This window comes from Rhipicephalus microplus, chromosome 4 (assembly GCF_043290135.1).
Source record: "Rhipicephalus microplus isolate Deutch F79 chromosome 4, USDA_Rmic, whole genome shotgun sequence".
Lineage (NCBI taxonomy): Eukaryota > Metazoa > Arthropoda > Arachnida > Ixodida > Ixodidae > Rhipicephalus > Rhipicephalus microplus.
Genome location: NC_134703.1, coordinates 85,200,775 through 85,219,491, shown reverse-complemented (window position 1 = coordinate 85,219,491; position 18,717 = coordinate 85,200,775).

The following is an 18,717-nucleotide window of genomic DNA, read 5'->3' as shown; positions in this document are numbered from 1 at the left end:
AATTACTTTCTCCAAATCTGCGTGGCCTGACACTTCCGCATTTCTACACGCAAGTATACGGGCAAGCTTTCGCAGTGTGGTCGTCGTGCGCTTGTTAATATCTGCTTGAATGACCGAGTGCTATACTGCCCCTAAATTTCAAGAAGAATAAAGACATATGGTGCATGGGACTTGTCTAACACGTCATGCCCCACGCGGAATTTTACTTTGGAAGAACTTTGGGTAAGTTTTCTCGTTGATAAGTATAATTCGCGATTTTTCACACTACAGGTTGCTTGACGGATCAAGGCCAGTTGAAATATTGTTCTTTTTTTGACTACTTGTGTACTTGTGACGGCAGTACGAGTGTATGGACGCAAGCGAGTCCTATCTAATGCTATTTCTTTAGGCTCGCCTCAGCGTTTTTCGTTTTTTTTGCGTTGAGTACAGAATGTCACGTAATCACCTTTTGCATGATTGGCATTGTTACCGGTTGCTTTGAATTTAACTAACATTACCTTTTGCAGTATTGAACTGGTAGCTCAGCATGACACACACACACGAACACAAACACACACACATGAGAGAGACATTTTGCGTCTGTGTTTATACCAGCAAACTAAAAAAATATAAACCTTGCGGCAATCGAGATGGTTTTACTGAATATTGTTTAACAAAAACTTGTCGAAAATTAGGGATAGAATGTACAGATAACTAGGGGTCGTGATCTCAACCCGCAGTCCACGAATATATCATACATGCATTGCTGTGACATACGTTGAAGATATTGTGTACGTATTGCATATATATTGCACAGCTTCGTTAAGCAGCTGCTCTGCAGTGCAGGTTCGCTACAAAAAGCACAATCTTGTTTTTCGCTTTTTTGTTACGCAAGCGCCGATTCTCCAGCTTCTCCGAGACCTCGCTCGCTGCAGGAGATGAGGATAAGTAGGTGGTGATCTTGCGGTTGCGTTCGATCACGCATCGATTAAAATGCAAATGATGATCTTTCTGAAGCCGCGAAATAGCGGGTCCGTAAAGATAAAGAAAGCATCAAACGGAAGATCCTAGAAGTAGACACGAATCGCGGCCTTCAGCCTGAAGTCGAAGTTTGCGAAAAGAGAAATAGAAAGAGAGCCTGGCGCTCTTTCTGGCCACCTTATTTTGGCTCTGAAGTTCTTTACTGCTGCATGTTACGCTGTTAAGAAAAGAGCGAAAGGAAGAAGCAATGACTTTCACAGTACCCCTTCCCTCTTGTTCTCAATAACAATTGAAGAAAAAGTACAGATCACCTGTAGAAGGGAAACAAATTTAGAAAGAATCACGAACATTCAAACCCAAACCACCGGATCCAAAGTCATTGCGAAGGTAATGGGTGGAAGAAATAAGGTAAAGAATTGATTCGAAAAGCTCGCATCAGGCTGAGCATGTTTCACTAGCGCTGCCGAACTCAACGCTCCGTTAGGCTGGCGTCAGCATTAAAGTTGTTCATGATACTTTGCATATTTCGGTAAAGAGAGTTTGACTAGACCGTGTGACCGCATCAGTATACATATTTGAGTGTCACTTTTGTGAATAAAAAGTTGGTAGTCTAGCCAATTTCCCATTTTTTGTTTCCTGTGTACATTCATTTTTGGATGGATATTTTTATTGGTGCAAGAGAAAAAAATGGTTCTCAAGAAGGCTTCTCGCAGCAGTTTCTTGAAGCGTACGCTATGGTTAAGTTAAAACGCTTTTTTAGATATAGCACCTGCGGGGTTGTTCAACCACTAGTGAATGCAAGAAATCTATAAAGAACAAAATGTATTTCGTCCGGACGAGTTGTTAGTGTATATGCTGCTTGTTTGCCTAACACAACATTACAACACGTTTAATGTCATCGCTTTTATAGTCTCTTTTGTTGACTAGGCATTGTGTATTTTATCTTGACATCTTCACCTTCAACATTTTTTTGCAAAATAAAAAAAAAACACTTCGTTCTTTTTCATTCTGAGGTGAACCTGTTCGTTAACCCGCACTATACAAAACGTGACGAATCATTGCACATGCAAAATCGTGTATTTGGCTTTAAAATGATGAGAAGCGAGAGATACAACACTTCTACTTGAATATGGTCACGTAGAAGATATCAGAGTGTGCAGTGGACTCTGTAGTCCGGAACCCCCGCTATCTCTTCAACGTCATGAGTCCACCTCAGAAAAAAAAAGAAAGTTAACACTGTTTTCACGTGTCTGAAAGAAGTGGTTCTTGAATCACACAAGCTGCGAAAATAATACTGCACATCTGGAAAAATATTTGTACACGGAAAGGCAGCCGACAATTGAGTAACCTTGCCGGCACACAAAACATGGCCCCGAAATGGGTGAACTGCAATAGCCGTATCTTGATAGACAAGAAGACCATCATCGTTGGAAGTTTCGTACTTTTTGTATATACGATCGTTCTGGCTCTAAGTTGCATTGGTTACAGATTTCGGAAAGACTTCTACGAGGCAGCACTCACTTTTCCTAAACTGCGCTCCGAAATGTACCCAGTTAATGGAAATGTCATGTTGAAATGCCTCAGTTCTACGTGACTTGTTGGGCTTGGCCTCAGAGCAACAGCCCTTTGTTAGTTGAACCTCACGGTAGCTTTGAATACAACCAGAACTCAACATTCAGCAGCCAAGTTTTCTAATTGCTTTTTTTTTCTTTGAGGCATGAACTCAAATACTTGAAGAATATTTTTGAATGCGAAAAAGTTACGTCATCACTTCCCCGATGTTCACATTTTAAGCTCGACAAGCTATCAAGCGACGTCACTTGACCCGATTCACGTGAGCTTAGTGCGAAAGTTGAATCTGCATGGGGATTTCTTTGCGTCCAAGAAGCCTTTTTTTTTCCTCTGAGAAGCACAATTACTCAATATGAAATCATAAAACTGCTAAAATATCAATGTTTTCAATATTGCCGATGTCATTGCTGATAGTTTGAAACCACTTTCACAGCGCATATAGAATCGCGTTTAGAAGGTACTGTGCCTAATAAGCGAGGTGAACTCTTTTCAGAATAACAAAATATTAGCGTTTGAAGCGCAGCCCACTCTGACTTGGTGCTGCTTAGATAGTGTGTTATAATTCGTTTAGGTCTCGTAGGCACGTGATAAAACAGCTGCAGATCATATTGTAGGCTTCTCACAATCTGTATTTGAGATAACACATTTTTAATGGAAAATAGTCGCAATAATATATGTGGTCTTGAAGGCCCATAACGTCCTTTTTCTTCCTCACAACCACGTCCGAAATTCACCTTCAGTTTTTTTTTTTACAGTGAGTTTTCGCGAGACGTTATCGCGTCATCACTACCTCTTCAAGTCGAATGCACTTTTGACACGTAATCCATATATCACCTCACGTCTTCTAGCATTTCACAAAATTACAAAATAAATGACGCTGCATTGTACACGTATACGTGGTTTTGTTACATATATATAGCTTGGCTTTCCGAGAAAAACATGAGGTGTTGGAGAGCGCACGGCAGAGTAAGAAGTGTTGAAGATGCGTACTGACCCCGCAGGAACCAGCTGCTACATCGCGCATACACACCATTGAAGAATCTGCTTGACTCTGTTGTATTACAAATTAGCTGCAGTATCGAAGAAAAAGAAAAATGATGCGCTGTCATGTGGTGGTAAATAATTCAACAGGCAGAAAACTGCTCTCGCCGTCACTATTATCCTGCAGCTTGTTTGTACTGGAGGATCAATATTGCCCGTTTGATGATCCGACGGACAGCACCATAAGCAGTGTGGATCCATTCTACTTTGGTCAGAGTACTATTGCTAAAGTGAGATTTCTAACTAATGTTACATATATTGTTGTCAAACAGACAGCTGAATAAGGTGCTATGTGAAAAAAACATGCAATGAAAGTAAAAAAACAATACATAATATTACATATTTGGACAGGATTTGCTTCATTCGCTTGGGTTCCAATTTTCCATGTTTCATCGTGGGTAGCACACAAATGGAAAGCACGAAAGAAGAGAACGAAACAATCTGTAGACTCTGCTGTGTTTCCTTCTTTTGTATTTTCAATTTGTGCGCTACCTGACGATGAATAGGTTCCAATACGCCCGCCTTTCGATCCTACTACAGTTTCCTTGATTTTTTGTCCACTCATGACGTGCAAAATAGTACTGTGTAACTTCAACGGCATATACAAGTGACTGTTTAGCTATGCAAGGTGATGACCAGCGCGTGGGAAACTAGACAAAGAGAATGAAATGCCGGACACGTTTGCCAATTACATCACATATATTTAGTTTATCTGTCTTTTGATTGAATAGACTTCTTCCTGACCCGTCACCGTATAGTCAAGGGGTCATGGTGATCGACTGCTGATTCAAAGAATGTGAGGTGAAATGCCGCTGCAGCCGCATTTTGATGTATGCGAGGTGCTAGAGAACTCGTGTTCTTAGTTTAGGCGCACGTTAAATAATTCCAGGTGTTCAAATTTTTTTGACGCCCATTACTGCGGCGTGTCCTATACTAATATTGTTGTTTTGTGGGATAGATCCCTGGTTATTATCAATTTCATTCTTGTTTTTCAGATGTCTTGTCTTTTTTCTATCTGTCTAGTAAAATCGCCCTTCGCTCTCTGTCCTTGCGCTATCAGTTCAGAAAGCTGAGAGCTTCACTTTCCAATGCCTCAGCTGATTTCACCGTATGCTGCCTTGGCAACGCAGTATATGAACACACAGCCACTAACAGCCGCGACGAATCATTCGCCCGGACACTTGTTTTCTTTCTTCCCTTACTCCTTTCCGCCTTCGATTCCCCAGCTTTCTCTACCAAGCATCTTAAGCATTTTAGGAGCGTCAAACGCAAAGGTTGCCTCTGGCTGCATGTGTTTCATCACGCACTATTACTAGCCACTCCACAGGAAAAGCACAGCCATTACACAGGAAGTGGGGGCATCTTGCTGATCGAGAAAAAAGAAATGATGACAAGGAAGTGTCTAGCTTCACCCTTAATTACTTTTCTTTCTTATCGGGATCTTCCCCAGTGTTGTGGTTGTTTCAGCTTTCTGTTCCTTTATCCAACCGCTATCACGGTCTTCCACAGAGCTCATATGTAATAAACGACCCCAAAACACGCCCCCTTCCCTTTTCGCCATTCTCTCCTTCTCTCCTTGTGCAGCTATTCATAGCACGTGATCGAACACTCCCGTAATTATCCTCAAACCCGTGGCTTTCCATTAGAAGTGGAAACGAGATATGCTATTCGCTTTTATTTGTGTTGTCGAAGGTTCGCTTCGCTGCTACGCAAAGTTGCTAGGGAGGATCGCTATATTTATGCGTCTGGGCTGCCTTTTCAGGTGATTCGTTGTCGGCATTTTGTGTCGAAACTTGTAATATGCGTTTTCGATGTTCGTTTCTCAACCTATAAAAACTGGTCGTTATGACATTCTGTTTTCTTTATGGTTTTGTTGTTTCTGGGTAATCTGGGGAAACAGTAGTCCTGATGTGATGTGTCCGAAGCCATGCAGCCGAGGTTCCCTTCAGCAGTGCCGGCTAAAAATAGAAAATAGAGGTTCTTTTTGACAACCAATATATATATATATATACATACATATATATATATATATATATATATATATATATATATATATATATATATATATATATATATATATATATATATATATATATATATATATATATATATATATATATATATCAGATCCTGCCCACGGCAAGTTACCTTTTCACTCACTTTTATTTCTTCTCATTTACATTACAATTGGCCTAATACCTTCCTTTATACCTTCATTGGCATTATTGTCTGTTAGATCTCATTATTATTGTGTAAAACACAAAAAACGAGCCCTTAAGTATAGACTTGTTTCTCTTATTCATTAACGAGGGTCTCGAACTGGCAGACGTGGTGCCTTTAGGTTGTATACGGGGGACTATTGGTCAGCTGCCAGTTAGTAATAAGTTCACGTGCTACGTGACGCCAAACAGGCTCATAAAGAGTGTGCCACACTCTCCGCTATGGCTACTAGTGGCGCTGACTCACACTCCCACGTTTAAATTTACATAGATACACAATAAAGTGGCTGGGGGGATGGCTGTCGTGGTAGCTCATGTGGTAGAGCATCGAACGCGTTATTCTAAGGTCGCAGGTTCGGATCCTGCCCACGGCAAATTATCTTGTCACCCACTTTTCTTTCTTCTCATTTACATTACAATTGGCCTAATAACTTCCTCTATACCTTCCTTGGCATGATTGCCTGGTAAATCTCATTAATATTGTGTAAACACGAAAAACGAGCCCTTAGGTATACACTTATTTCTCTTATTCATTAACGAGGGTCTCAAACTGGCAGACGTGGTGCCTTTAGGTTGTATACGGGGGACCATTGGTCAGCTGCCTGTTAGTAATGAGTTCACGTGCTACGTGACGCCAAACAGGCTCATAAAGAGTGTGCCACACTCTTCGCCATGGCTGCAATGAATGCAATGAAATGCATATAGTGAGCATGACCTGCTCAATTTACGTGAACGACAGAAAGGTATGCTAGTTTAGGAAAATTTATTGTAAGAAAAGTTCGTACCGTGGACCAGGGCACCACGATAATGAGAACGGCACATTTTTTTGTTCTGTTTCCTTTGTGTTGCATGCAGGCACACATAAATTTTCTTCTTTGTGAACACACCCATATTATTCGTAAATGCATTCATGTGTGGTTGCTGCTCAGTGAAGTATCAAGTGCGATTCTAATTAAGGCACGTGTAATTCTTTGTAATGAAACTGGCGAAGCGTGCGAACGAGAACAAAGTGGAAGAACGATGCGGCCGAAAAAAAAAACAGCACGCAAGATGCGCTAATTATGGACTCACTATAGCAGACTTTGAGCCTTTCGGGTCAGATAGAGGTATTGGGTTGGTTTAACAGCAGCAGCTTCGTAAACAGCGTACATGTTCGCGTCACCCCGACGCTATTTTCTGCCTTTCACTCTTTTCGGCTCTCGTTTGAACGCTGGTCCGTAATTACAAGCGCAATCAACGCTAATCTCTCCTAGATCTGCTCTTTGTCACTTCCTGTTTTACGTGCAGCCCATTTCCTATTTGATGTTCGCCGCTACTCTATCAGTGCAGAAACATTTGCTGGGTTAATGCTAATTTGTTACTTGTTGGACCGCAGAATATTTGTGTTTATTTTTGCTCAATAGGTAGTTACACTGCATGTAGATCAGTTTACAGTTAGACTCGGCTTCATTCTATCGCATGTTCTTGGGGTGCTTCAAGTGAGCTGCGTCTTTCCTATTACGAAGAGTATAAGCCATCACTGCATAATTGAAAGTCATTAGAAAATAAGAACTGTGCGTTTATTTTTATATTTTGCTTGGTAGTATAAAGTGTCCACATGGTAAAGCTTTTTAATAAACACACAAGAACATTTGCAAGACCTATGCTGTCCTAGCAATGTGTGATTTCAGGCGCGAGTTGTGCTTGTATACAATACCCAGCGCCAGGTTACGCGCTTGCTGCGGTGAAACATCAAAAAATTATCAAAACTGAACCGCGGCTCGTGTTCTGAAACCCCGTGTGCTATCTGGCAAGGACACCTGCTATACCTCTACCTCTAACGATTCTTTCTACTGCAAAATTGTCCGATGTTACACGAGCACTTTTCACTTAGATGTGCAGCGTTATACATCTTGATTTTTTAGTTAGGATGGTTAACTCTCACTACATGAAGTTCACGACATCAGAAACCTTTAACACAAAAACAGTCCAAGCATATACGTTCTAATACTGAAGACGAAGCTCAAGCGACCGCCACTTTCTGGTGCATTATTCTACAACACGAGCTAATAATGTGTCGTGCAAGCAAAATGAAACGAAGCAGCAGCATCAGCTTCCTGACTTTTCACGTGTTGGGACTACGCAGCTATCATCTTCGCACAATATTGTGTTAGAAAAAAGCGCACGTCCATCACTACATTTCAAGCATAGCTTTCTTGTTTGGATTTTTTCTCAAAGAAATCAATTTCAATATAAGACTATATATTATATTCGCACAGGGGCGCTGTATTGTATCTTAATATTAAGCGATTATGTTTTGTGTTCATCTTCCTAAAATTGCCTTGAGATGTATGCCATTATATCGTCAGCAAGGCTCACTCTCTTTTGAATGCCTTTTGACTGTTACGGGTAATGTAATAAGCTTCAGTTATCTGATGATTCTCTGCAGCAATCAGCCTAATGCATTGTAATGCGCCAGATGGATCTTGAAACGAAGATGCTTCGCAGCATCTCTCTTGCCTGGCAAATACCCCGACACTTTTTACCTTGTCTACTAAAATAAACAAATATTAACACTCAATGTCGGCTCACAAAAAGCAATAAATAATAGTGCACAACATGCTAATAATATGCAGTTAACGTGCATGATATGTCACAGTACACCATTTCTGGAGTTGCTAACGAAGAGCTGTGTGCTGTAACAGTGTTCCATAACTCATATTTCTCTCTTCTTATGTACATGATTACCTTATCCTGAAAGCAAGGCACAGCTTTGCCGCGAAGGCGAAGCAATGAGCGTGATAGCATTAAATTGGAAGGTCACGTGCAGAGTGGCCACCAGATCGAAACGTGCCCCACGTTTGACGCACAAAACGCACGAAACGCACGAAACGTGCTATGAGCTACCGATGAACGCGAATAAGCGTCTTAGTTGTTACTTCGCTGTGTCTTAGAAGCTTGCTCTTTTCGCAAACGTAGACTGTGCAACGATTGCAGTTACCCTTGTGTGCCCGGTAACTATAACAGACTCGTTCCGGTAAAAGCCGAACGCCAGTCAAGACGTACGATCCTCCCTACCGCAAGATAAAGAAGTGCGAATCAGTGTCGAGCCCCTGCTTTTTTCGGAGCAAATTACGCGTGGGAAAAGAGAGCGTGGCCACCACGTCGTGGTGATGTTGCTACGCACGCTCACTGCGTCATCTTTTTAGTAATGCTAAAACATAATCACCCCCCCCCCCAGATGCCCGTCAGCAGCGGTAAGTGGTAGATATAGATAGTTTGCCATTTTAACGTTGAAGAGAATGTGCTACTCGGTGGCTCAGTGGTTAACGCCTCGCGCTCATAATTCAAAGACCTAAGTTCAATTTCGCTCTTCAAAGTTTTTTTCTGGATTTTTCACTTTCTTGAATTTTGATATATATCAATACGTATAGATATCTGGTGAGTGACGGCGACGCCCACGGTGACGTTGACGCCGACACCGGCGGCGAAATCAAGCCGAGAATGTCCATATAACTGCTATCGCAATAAAAAAGCCCACATAAATAACAAAACCTTGTTTTCTATTTCTCAAGTCTTATGGTAACTTTTATGAGCTCAGTTACTACATGACTATAAAGCATACTTTTAATTTTTTTATTGGTGTAACTATTAGTTTACTTTCCTTGGATTCTTAATAGAAAGCAACTACGAGCTTAGTTTTATCGGACTTTTCCCCTTTTTTTTTGTCTTAAAAACATCAAACTCTCAGAAAGCCGATAACACTTTCTGAATACTCACTTGACAATATGTGAGAGTATGCACAAATTTTCACACGACAATAACTATCTTTAGTAGAGCAGCTCCTTGACGGGACCAGTAGAAGTGTTTTGTGACCAGTATCAATCGGGCAATGGAACAATCCTTGTTTTCACTCTTTAAAATTTGCCACATTCATCACTGCTTTGATTCTAGAATTTCGTATTTTTATCACTCCTCGGGGCTTGAATATTGATGCATGTTAATAGCCTTAGGGGAATTGAACTGGTGAAATTAAGAAAACGGCGTCGTTCCTATCTATTGGTTTTTGAACGTGAGGCCCCAGATAATATTATCCAGTGATAGAACAACATCCTAGGAACTGCGTATTGATCAGGGTCATCTTTAATGACGAACGAAGTATAGTAATATGCAACGTATAACTTACAATCACAAATGTGTTTGTGGTGTTTCAAGCATTGATTATCATTTGATCGTGCGTCTTTGCTTTTAGCTTTTGTGTGAAAGTAAGCATGAAGTGTTTTCTAGAGCATACAGAAATGCGCTTGCTGTCTTGTTCTGGGAGCAAAGCACCTCAGGGTCGAGTCTCGTTCCTCCGATGTCCCTTGCCCTGGCTTGCATGCACTGGGAGCGGGGGCCCGTAGCGTGCCGATCGTAGGTAGAAGAGCAGAGCGATGATCGCGAGTGCGCTCGCGGCACGCTGTTTCTTTCGCTGCGGCGCGCCAAGAGCTATAAAACGCGCTCAATCCCGGCTCTCCCATTCTCTCATTGTTGTGGAGTGCACTTCGTTATGAATGGAGACACGACGGCTCGCAGCGCGGCTGCGCGGCATTGCAGTCCAGAGTTTCAGGCTTGCAGTGAGGCTACAGCACCATATTGCAGACAAGTGGATCCAGACTTGCGGGCTTGCGAAGCTGCAGCAAAACGGCGGCGCCGGCAAGCCGACCCGGAATGAGACTTGCATAAGCTGCAGCGGCACGGCAACGTTGTCTTCTCAAACTTCAGGCTGAATACAAGAACCCTTAGCTTTACATTTTACTGATAATAAGGTGGTCATAATAAAAGGACCGCCCATTTCATCGCTGACAACTCAAACCCATATGCGCATTGTGATTATTGAGCAGCTTTGTATAAAATGTACACACGTTTTGTCACGTCTTTCCATGATCGAGTGGGCAATGTACGGGGTAACATAATCCACCGGAGATTCGCCCACTCTGAATCGTTGAATTCATGGATATGCTGTGCTTTTTTAGCGTTTGTCTTATTGCAGTTCAAACTGTTGAGATAGCTATGCTGTCAGGCGTTAAACTCTAAACGGTGAGCAGAGAAGGGTTGCCTGTATACTGTGCACGCAGATTACTCGGATGAATTTTTTTTTAATATTAGTAGTGCAACGTTTTCAAATGTTTAAATATTAAAAATGAACGAGACGACCGGTAGCACACCAAGAGAGTGCCATATAAATGAGGCCGAACGTGAGTTGGGTCTTGCGGTCTTCATTTCAAGACCTCTAAATTATGTTTGTCATACAGTCACGTGACGTAATACCCATTTTGATGCATACCAAGCTAGCGAAATGCCGGCGATCGCACAATTACGGTGGCATATATGACATGTCGTACGTGACACGCATGTCCCGATTTTCCAGCCGCAACCTGTCATTTGTGTTTGTCATACACGACATATAAAATTTGGTTCACATCCAGTTACTTGAACAGGCGTGAACACTCTGAGGTCATGGTATGCAAATTACGGTGTACATGACACTCGTATTATAATTCGAACGTTGTGATGTATCGCTTATATTCATCGTACATTCTTGTAACGTCATAACACTTTGATAAAGATTGCGTTATCAAAACGGCCCCAAGAGCGCGAAGACCGAGAAATGTATATTATGCCTTTTGTGAAATTTCATTGGTTTCACGTAATGACCTGTCATATGCGCATAACGTAAAGTGAGAAGTATAAGAGAGAGGCAGGAAGGATAACCAGACATTAAGAACCGGTATGCTACTTCACACTCACTGGGTTGGGGAATACGTGGTTGAAAGAGACTGATAAAAGATAAATAGGAGCAAAACAGGGACACACACGCGCACACATGAAATCGATCCACCCAAATTCGTTCAGACAGACACGTAGTTCGCAAGAAGCCCCAGTAGCGCTTGCACAGCCTTCTTCTGCAGCGTTGAGTCTGGATGCTGGTGTAGTATTGCTTCTTCTGACAGAGGCTAGTCATCTAACCTGTCATGAAAATGCACAACAAAAAGAGATGTTTTTGTATATAGGATGCAGCTGGCATAACATACACAGTCGAAAAAAATGTAAGAGCACGCCAAAAATTGACGAAAGCCCACTTTTGTATTGGCGTAGAAATAAAGGAGCACTTCTGACGATTGAGATATGGCGTATCAGTAATAGCAATAGCACGTGTGTGAGCCAACCGCCCATTAACTTGCGTAAAGATGAAATCAAATGGCTAGACAGTTATCTTTCATGAAGAACATCACGCGTGGCAGATTAGGTTCGCATATTGCCTGGGCATGCGTAGATAAGTTTTCGGGCCTTCTTCTACTTCCACTGTTGTGCACTTCTTCTGTAGATCGCAGTGGTTTGTAGTGTGTTGACTTCCTCTCTTTGTGCATGTTTGCACGGCCCGTCTCTTTTAGAATGATCATGTGCATGTTATAATCAATCTCACAATTTATTCCGCCAAGAAAACAATAGATATTGTCTTTTGCAATGCCTATAGTCACTTGCCATTGCTATCTGCCGTCAAATATGATGTGGTGAGTGCGTACACGGTCTCATAATAAAGGTCAAATCACTGACGGCAGTTTAACTGCACTAGGAATTTGCAGAGGTGCTCAATTATTTTTCTGTAAGTCACCAAAGGACTCAAAGGATCGCCACGACTCATTATAGAAAAACAATAAAGAAACTGCTTGGACCATGGCCTGAGATGCATCTCAAGAAAAAGGCAATTATCTTCCTGACAGACTTTTTAGTGGAGACCGGACTGGACAGGCGCCTATGACAGACAGCCAGAGATGGGTATATATAAAATGTGGTCATGTATATACTGACAGTAGAATAGTAAGGTGTGCGTGTAAATAGTTTATGACTGTGTGAACTGCGCGAAGAAAACTGTGTATTGGCATGATATCTGAACTGGTTTCAGTGTGCTATTACGTCTTTTTTTTCCGTATTGTTAATTTTCGGGTACCGTTGTGTATTATTATTTTATTTTTTGCTGCAGAACTTTGTGATATGGAGTAGCCGAGGCAATATGCACCTCAACCTCTCCACAGCGAAACAGTTAAAACAGAACGGAAAAACAAAGGCTCCAAGTAATACTGTATACGGAACTTTCTAGCGCTTAATCATCTCCCGTCCAAAGGAACGCACATAAAAGTGAAAGATTACCTCAGAGATTGTGGTCCATTTTACTGGTTACTTTTACTCCTACGTATTCTTATCTTTTCTGTCATCAGTGCTAACTTATTTACCGCATTTGTTTTTTTTTGCGTATGTAGATTATTGATGTTATTTAATAGCAAGGCGACCACGGCTTACCCATTCTTTTTGCGACAAGGCGTGAGTTGAGTACACTGTTGGCACTCATGATTAGTCCGTTCCCGTCATCTCATGAAGCCTTCGTTCAATTTTCATCCCACGCAATATCCCGAATGTCCTTTGCAAGACTTCTTAAGCCTGAAAGAACGCCATTACTTCCGGTGTGATAAGGTGTGACGACCGCGATATAGGCATGCGCCACGCACTTTTTGAGATTTAGGTATTGTCGTTCATAACAGCCACATATAAGCAATGTAAGGTCAGCCGAGAAAAAGAAGGTTATGACATTTTTTCTCCACGGTGAAAATAAGCACCAGGACGTATACGGCAGTACAAGACAAGGAGCACGAGACAGAGGGAAGGCAAGGACATTCATCAACACAAGAATTACATCAGCGTAGATGTGATTTTCATCATCGGACTGCTTGAAGATATCACCGAATCATGTACTCATATTATCCATGTCATGTTTAATAATGTTCACTCACATGTTATTTCTAACCAACGTGTAATGAATATACGTAAAGCCAACACTTATGTTATGGCCCTGTGAGACTTTTACGGTGGTAAAAAACAAATGGAACAACTCGTTTGCCACCCTATACTTAGGAAAGGAAAGGGGTGAGAGGAAGGTTGGTTGAGGTACACAGAAACGCAGAGAGTAGGTAGAAATTGGGAAGTAGACGCACGAAGTCGCAATTGTTACAATAAAGACAACACTAGTGCTCGACAATTCCCTATGAAAGTCATCTCTCTTCGAGACAGTGAAAGTTCAAAGAGTATGAAAGAAATAAAGGGAAGATGTGATTATCTTTACTTAAACCTATTTTTCGTATTTCCTAACGACAGTAACCTTTGTACCATTGTGGCGGCATTTATATCCTGGTTCCTACTTACGAAGTACTGCAGGGTAGCAAACCGAAACTTTTCTTCTAGTTAACCTCTCTGACTTTCACTCAGAGTTATTCTCCCTCTCTTATGGAATAAAAAGCTTTTATTCACATCAATCTCTCAGCTTTTATATTAACGTTTGTTTTTGTTTCGCTATCTCTTCAATAGCTTGGCCTCATGCCCAAGCGAGAACGCATTCTATAATACCGTTTTCTAGAATGTCATAATAAAAACCTTGTTATATTTGGTTTGACAAATTGCTTATGCTCTCGTATCATGTGTGGTTCCTTCAGCGAGCACCTTTGCAGTTTTTCGCGAAAATACGAGAAGTAAAGAGATTCGGAGCAAATATAGACACTTTCTGTGTATGCTAGCACCATTGTGCGTGGTAGCCGTCGTACTCGAAGAGACGTGGTAAGCGGAACGCTGATTCTCATTTTATAGATCTTTTGTACCAATACAAAGGGTAACGATCATTTTCTCTTCTCTCCCGTCTCCAATGGCGGTAAGGTATTTCCAGCTTTCATCGCATTGATCCCTTGTAATGACCTCATTCTGTTGTGTTGTTTTACTGCTACTTTTGGAATCATTGCATCAACCTCGCAACCAACTCCCACTTCCCGTTTGCCGTCTTTGTTATGCCACGCTCAACCATTTTTTTTTACTCGCGTTATCTCGGTTATACGACGACGTCGCGAAACAGATTAGAAACGACCGGTTAGCGACGTGTCAGGTTCTTAAACAGCCTCGCGCTTACACACCAACGTTGCCACGTACCAGCATATGATCAAATGTTGCACAAATAAGAGAAAGTCATGTATAAATGGACAGGCTTTAAGCTTGTCGCAGGCAGGCAGTGCTACAAACGGCGGTACCACCGGCAGATGAGATGATGAAGGATAGGAACGCACGCAGAAAAGAAACGACAATCTTTTCGTGCACCGTTATGCTCGTCCACGCTTGTCGTGTTCTTAGCGTTGTTCGACCATCTCAGCGCACAATTTAGTACGCTCGCTCAGAGCAAAAGACAGCCCAGCGTTCTCGGTAGTGTTGATCTTGTTCATTCTGCACGCACGCAGAGGCTAAGGCAACTGGTGCCCTCTTGTTCGTCTTCAGTAAGCGGTGTTGTCAATCGTCTGTTCTCAGGCCCCGATGCAGACACGCTCTGTACCCCTTGGCAAATTCTTTTTTCAGAGACGCCTGCCAGTAACGAGCTCTCGAAAAAACTGACTAGACAAACACGCTCTTATCGGGTTTCACGCCCAGTGAAGAGAGGCACTGACACTTTGTAGCTACCCACTCCCTCGCAATGACACGACCGTCTTTTGTACAGCCGCTTGTTTGTCATTAATAAATAATTTAACACAATTATATGTCTTTTTTATTGCGCTGTGTTGTTCTTCTTCAGGGCGCTGACATTTTCTTTTTTTGTTATTTATAGCCATCTGTAGCAGAAAGAAATGCTTGCTTCGCACAATGCACTAAGCAAAACGTAACCCAAACTAATAATGACAGTTTTTAGAATGGATCAAAGTTAGGCTCAAAATCAGAAGTAATTAGGGCACGCTCGTCCAACAAGGTCCTTACCCGGAGTGCTAATGAGAGCGCAACAATTTATTTGGAGCGACCACTGAGCGAAGGGCCATCCGAACTCAATTTATACAAAAAGAAACAAGAAAAGAAATTAAGACACGTTCTCAATAGTGCAGCCAAGCCTGTTGGAAGCACGGAGTTTGTCCGCCTTCTTTGTTGCTCTTCCATTTCCTAATACTTTCCTTCTATTTATCTTTATTTTTGTACTTTCACTGCTTTCTATCCTGCTTTTTCCTAATATTATTTATATTTTTCATTACATTTTTTCTCTTTCTATTCCTTGCCCTTTGTCTTTCGTATTACACGATTTTTTTTTCAAGTGTTGTGCACTTAGCATTACCATTAGGGTGGCAGAAAAACAAGACAAAGGAGGCTTTTCTTTTGCGCTGTCATTGTGTTGCAGCTGGCTGTGCTTTTGGTAGCTTTGCCAGCGTTAGGCCAAACATAAGGCAGCTCACAAGCATCCAGCTCACAGAAGTGATTCGCGCTTGAGGTACCACGAATCACTCCTTTAACAGAGAAATTGTTTAGGCTAGGCGCAGTTTCTGCAGCCCGTCGGGTACGTGCCACTGGGCAGCCTGTGCAGAAAACGGTTGTTGTATGTTCCAAGAAAATTGGCTGAAGGCCACAGTTCACTACTGGTTCAAGAAAAATGAAGAAGGCTACGGACGAAATATCTGAGCAAATCTACAATAACAAGGACGGTGCGGGTTTCGGAGAATCGGTGCTTCCGCCCTGGTGTTAATAGAGAAGGGCTTCTGCCCCTGCGAGGTGGTATCCTTGGAATAAATGTTCAGGTTGGCTCAGTTACACGTAAATGCAGCTGTGCGCGTATCACACAGCTCACAACACACTCGAGGTTACAGGACACCATTAAAGCACCGCTATAGCTTTCTCTTTTTTTTGTGCATTACATGGCGGCATTTACATTTAATGCTATTTGGAAAAAGGAAGTAAGGGTGAACATAGATATAAGGCTGAAGACGAAAGGAAAGAGAAAGGCAGATTGTAAAGCATGGCGTAGAAATGAAGTCAACGAGGAATGGAGAAGAAGAATGAGCAAAGGCAGAAAGAGGAAGAAAGACGAAAAAAAAGAGTCAAAGACCGAATAAAATTTTAGAAATTAAGGACAATAATGTAGGAGGAGCAAGGAAAAAAACAGAAAAAAGGAACTAAGAATAAGAAAAACAAAACAAAAACGCATAGCAAAAGTGTTATAGAAAGAAGCTAATATATTAAGAAAACAAGAGAAAAAACTCCCAAGCATTTCCCAGAGCGTGAACATGGTTAAGTGCGAATGCACGGGGTGATGCTATGAGGGGAAGATATCTCAGTTTAAAATCAGCACAACATTACTAGGTGGATGTAAATGATGCTGTGCACGACTTTCATGTCATCATTATCATGTTTGGACGTGTCGTTTACCGTCGTGATCTATTCACGTCACGTTATACCAAATTTAGTATATGAGGAGCTAGCGAAACGGCCGCGAGCACGCTATGAGCGTGGTATGTTGTCATATTCTTACATCACACGCGTCTCAGGATTATCTTGTTTGCACCAGTCGTATATTTCATCATCCATTGACGTCACGTAACACCAAATTTGGTATATGTGGAGCTAGCAAAACGGCCGCGAGTGCATCATGAAGGGCCCATTACTATGCAATGTAGCGTTGAAGCGCGCGCACGCTGGGCACAGTGACGCTACGTTAGCAAAACGCGAGCACTCTAATGTCAGACGCCAGGCGCGACCAGCGTCCATCGGTGCGGCCCGACGGCAACCGGCGTGAAATGCGACATGCTGCATTTCGCGCGTTTTACGTTACCGAGACAGCACTGCGTCTCTTTCTTTTCGTGACGGAAGGACGCCGGACGTGGTGACACGCGCATTCATCAAAGCAACGCAGCGCGGCTCGCCTACGAGTCCTTGGCGCCTGGCGTGGCAACGCTGGCGTGATGCGACAAAGTGAACGCCGGCGAGCACGCGTACCGCGTCACGTCGAAATGTATCGGCACCTTGACTGAGGCATGTAATGTTCTCACATGACACGCATCTCATGATTATAATGTTTCTGCCAGTCACATAACTTTGTCGTCCATTGGTGTCACGTAATACGAAATTTGGCATATCTGAAACGAGCGAAACAGCCGCGAAAGCATAATCAGAGTGGCATGTAGTTATGTTGTTACATACCACGCATGTCATGATTATCATGTTTGGATGTCTCATTTACCTATGTCGTTCGTTCGCGTCGCGTAATGCCGAGTTTGGTACTTGTGAAGCTAGCGAGACGGCCCCAAGCGCGTCATGAGCGTAGCATGTGGTCACGTTGTTACATGACACGCATCTCATGTTTATGATGTTTGCACCAGTATCATACCTTTTTCATCCATTCGCGTCCCGTAATAGCAAATTCGGTATAAGTCAAGCTGCCCCGCCGTGGTGGTCTAGTGGCTAAGGTACTCGGCTGCTGACCCGCAGGGCGCGGGTTCGAATCCCGGCTGCGGCGGCTGCATTTCCGATGGAGGCGGAAATGTTGTAGGCTCGTGTGCTCAGATTTGGGTGCACGTTAAAGAACCCCAGGTGGTCAAAATTTCCGGAGCCCTCCACTACGGCGTCTCTCATAATCATATCGTGGTTTTGGGACGTTAAACCTCACAAATCAATCAAGGTATAAGTGAAGCTATCGAAACGGCCACCAGCGCATCATGAGCTTGGTATGTAGTCATGTTATTCCATGATACGCATCTCATGATTATCATGTTTGCGCCAGTCACAGAACTTCGTCGTCCATTCACGTACTGTAATACCAAATATGGTATTGGTGACGCTAGCGAAACGGCCGCGAGCGCATTATGAGCGTGGCATGTAGTCATGTTGTTACATGACACGCATACCATAATTTTCATGTTAGTGTCTGTCGCTTGTGCTCGCCATGCAATCATGCCATGCCATACCAGTTTTGCAACATGTCATGTGAACGAAACCACCGCAACAGCTGCAGGGCCATGAAATGTAAATCATGACATTCATGACATAATTGTCATGATTTTCATGGTGTGACTAGTCAAATGTGTTCTTCATACAGCCATGCTATGTCATACCAAGTTTGGTATTG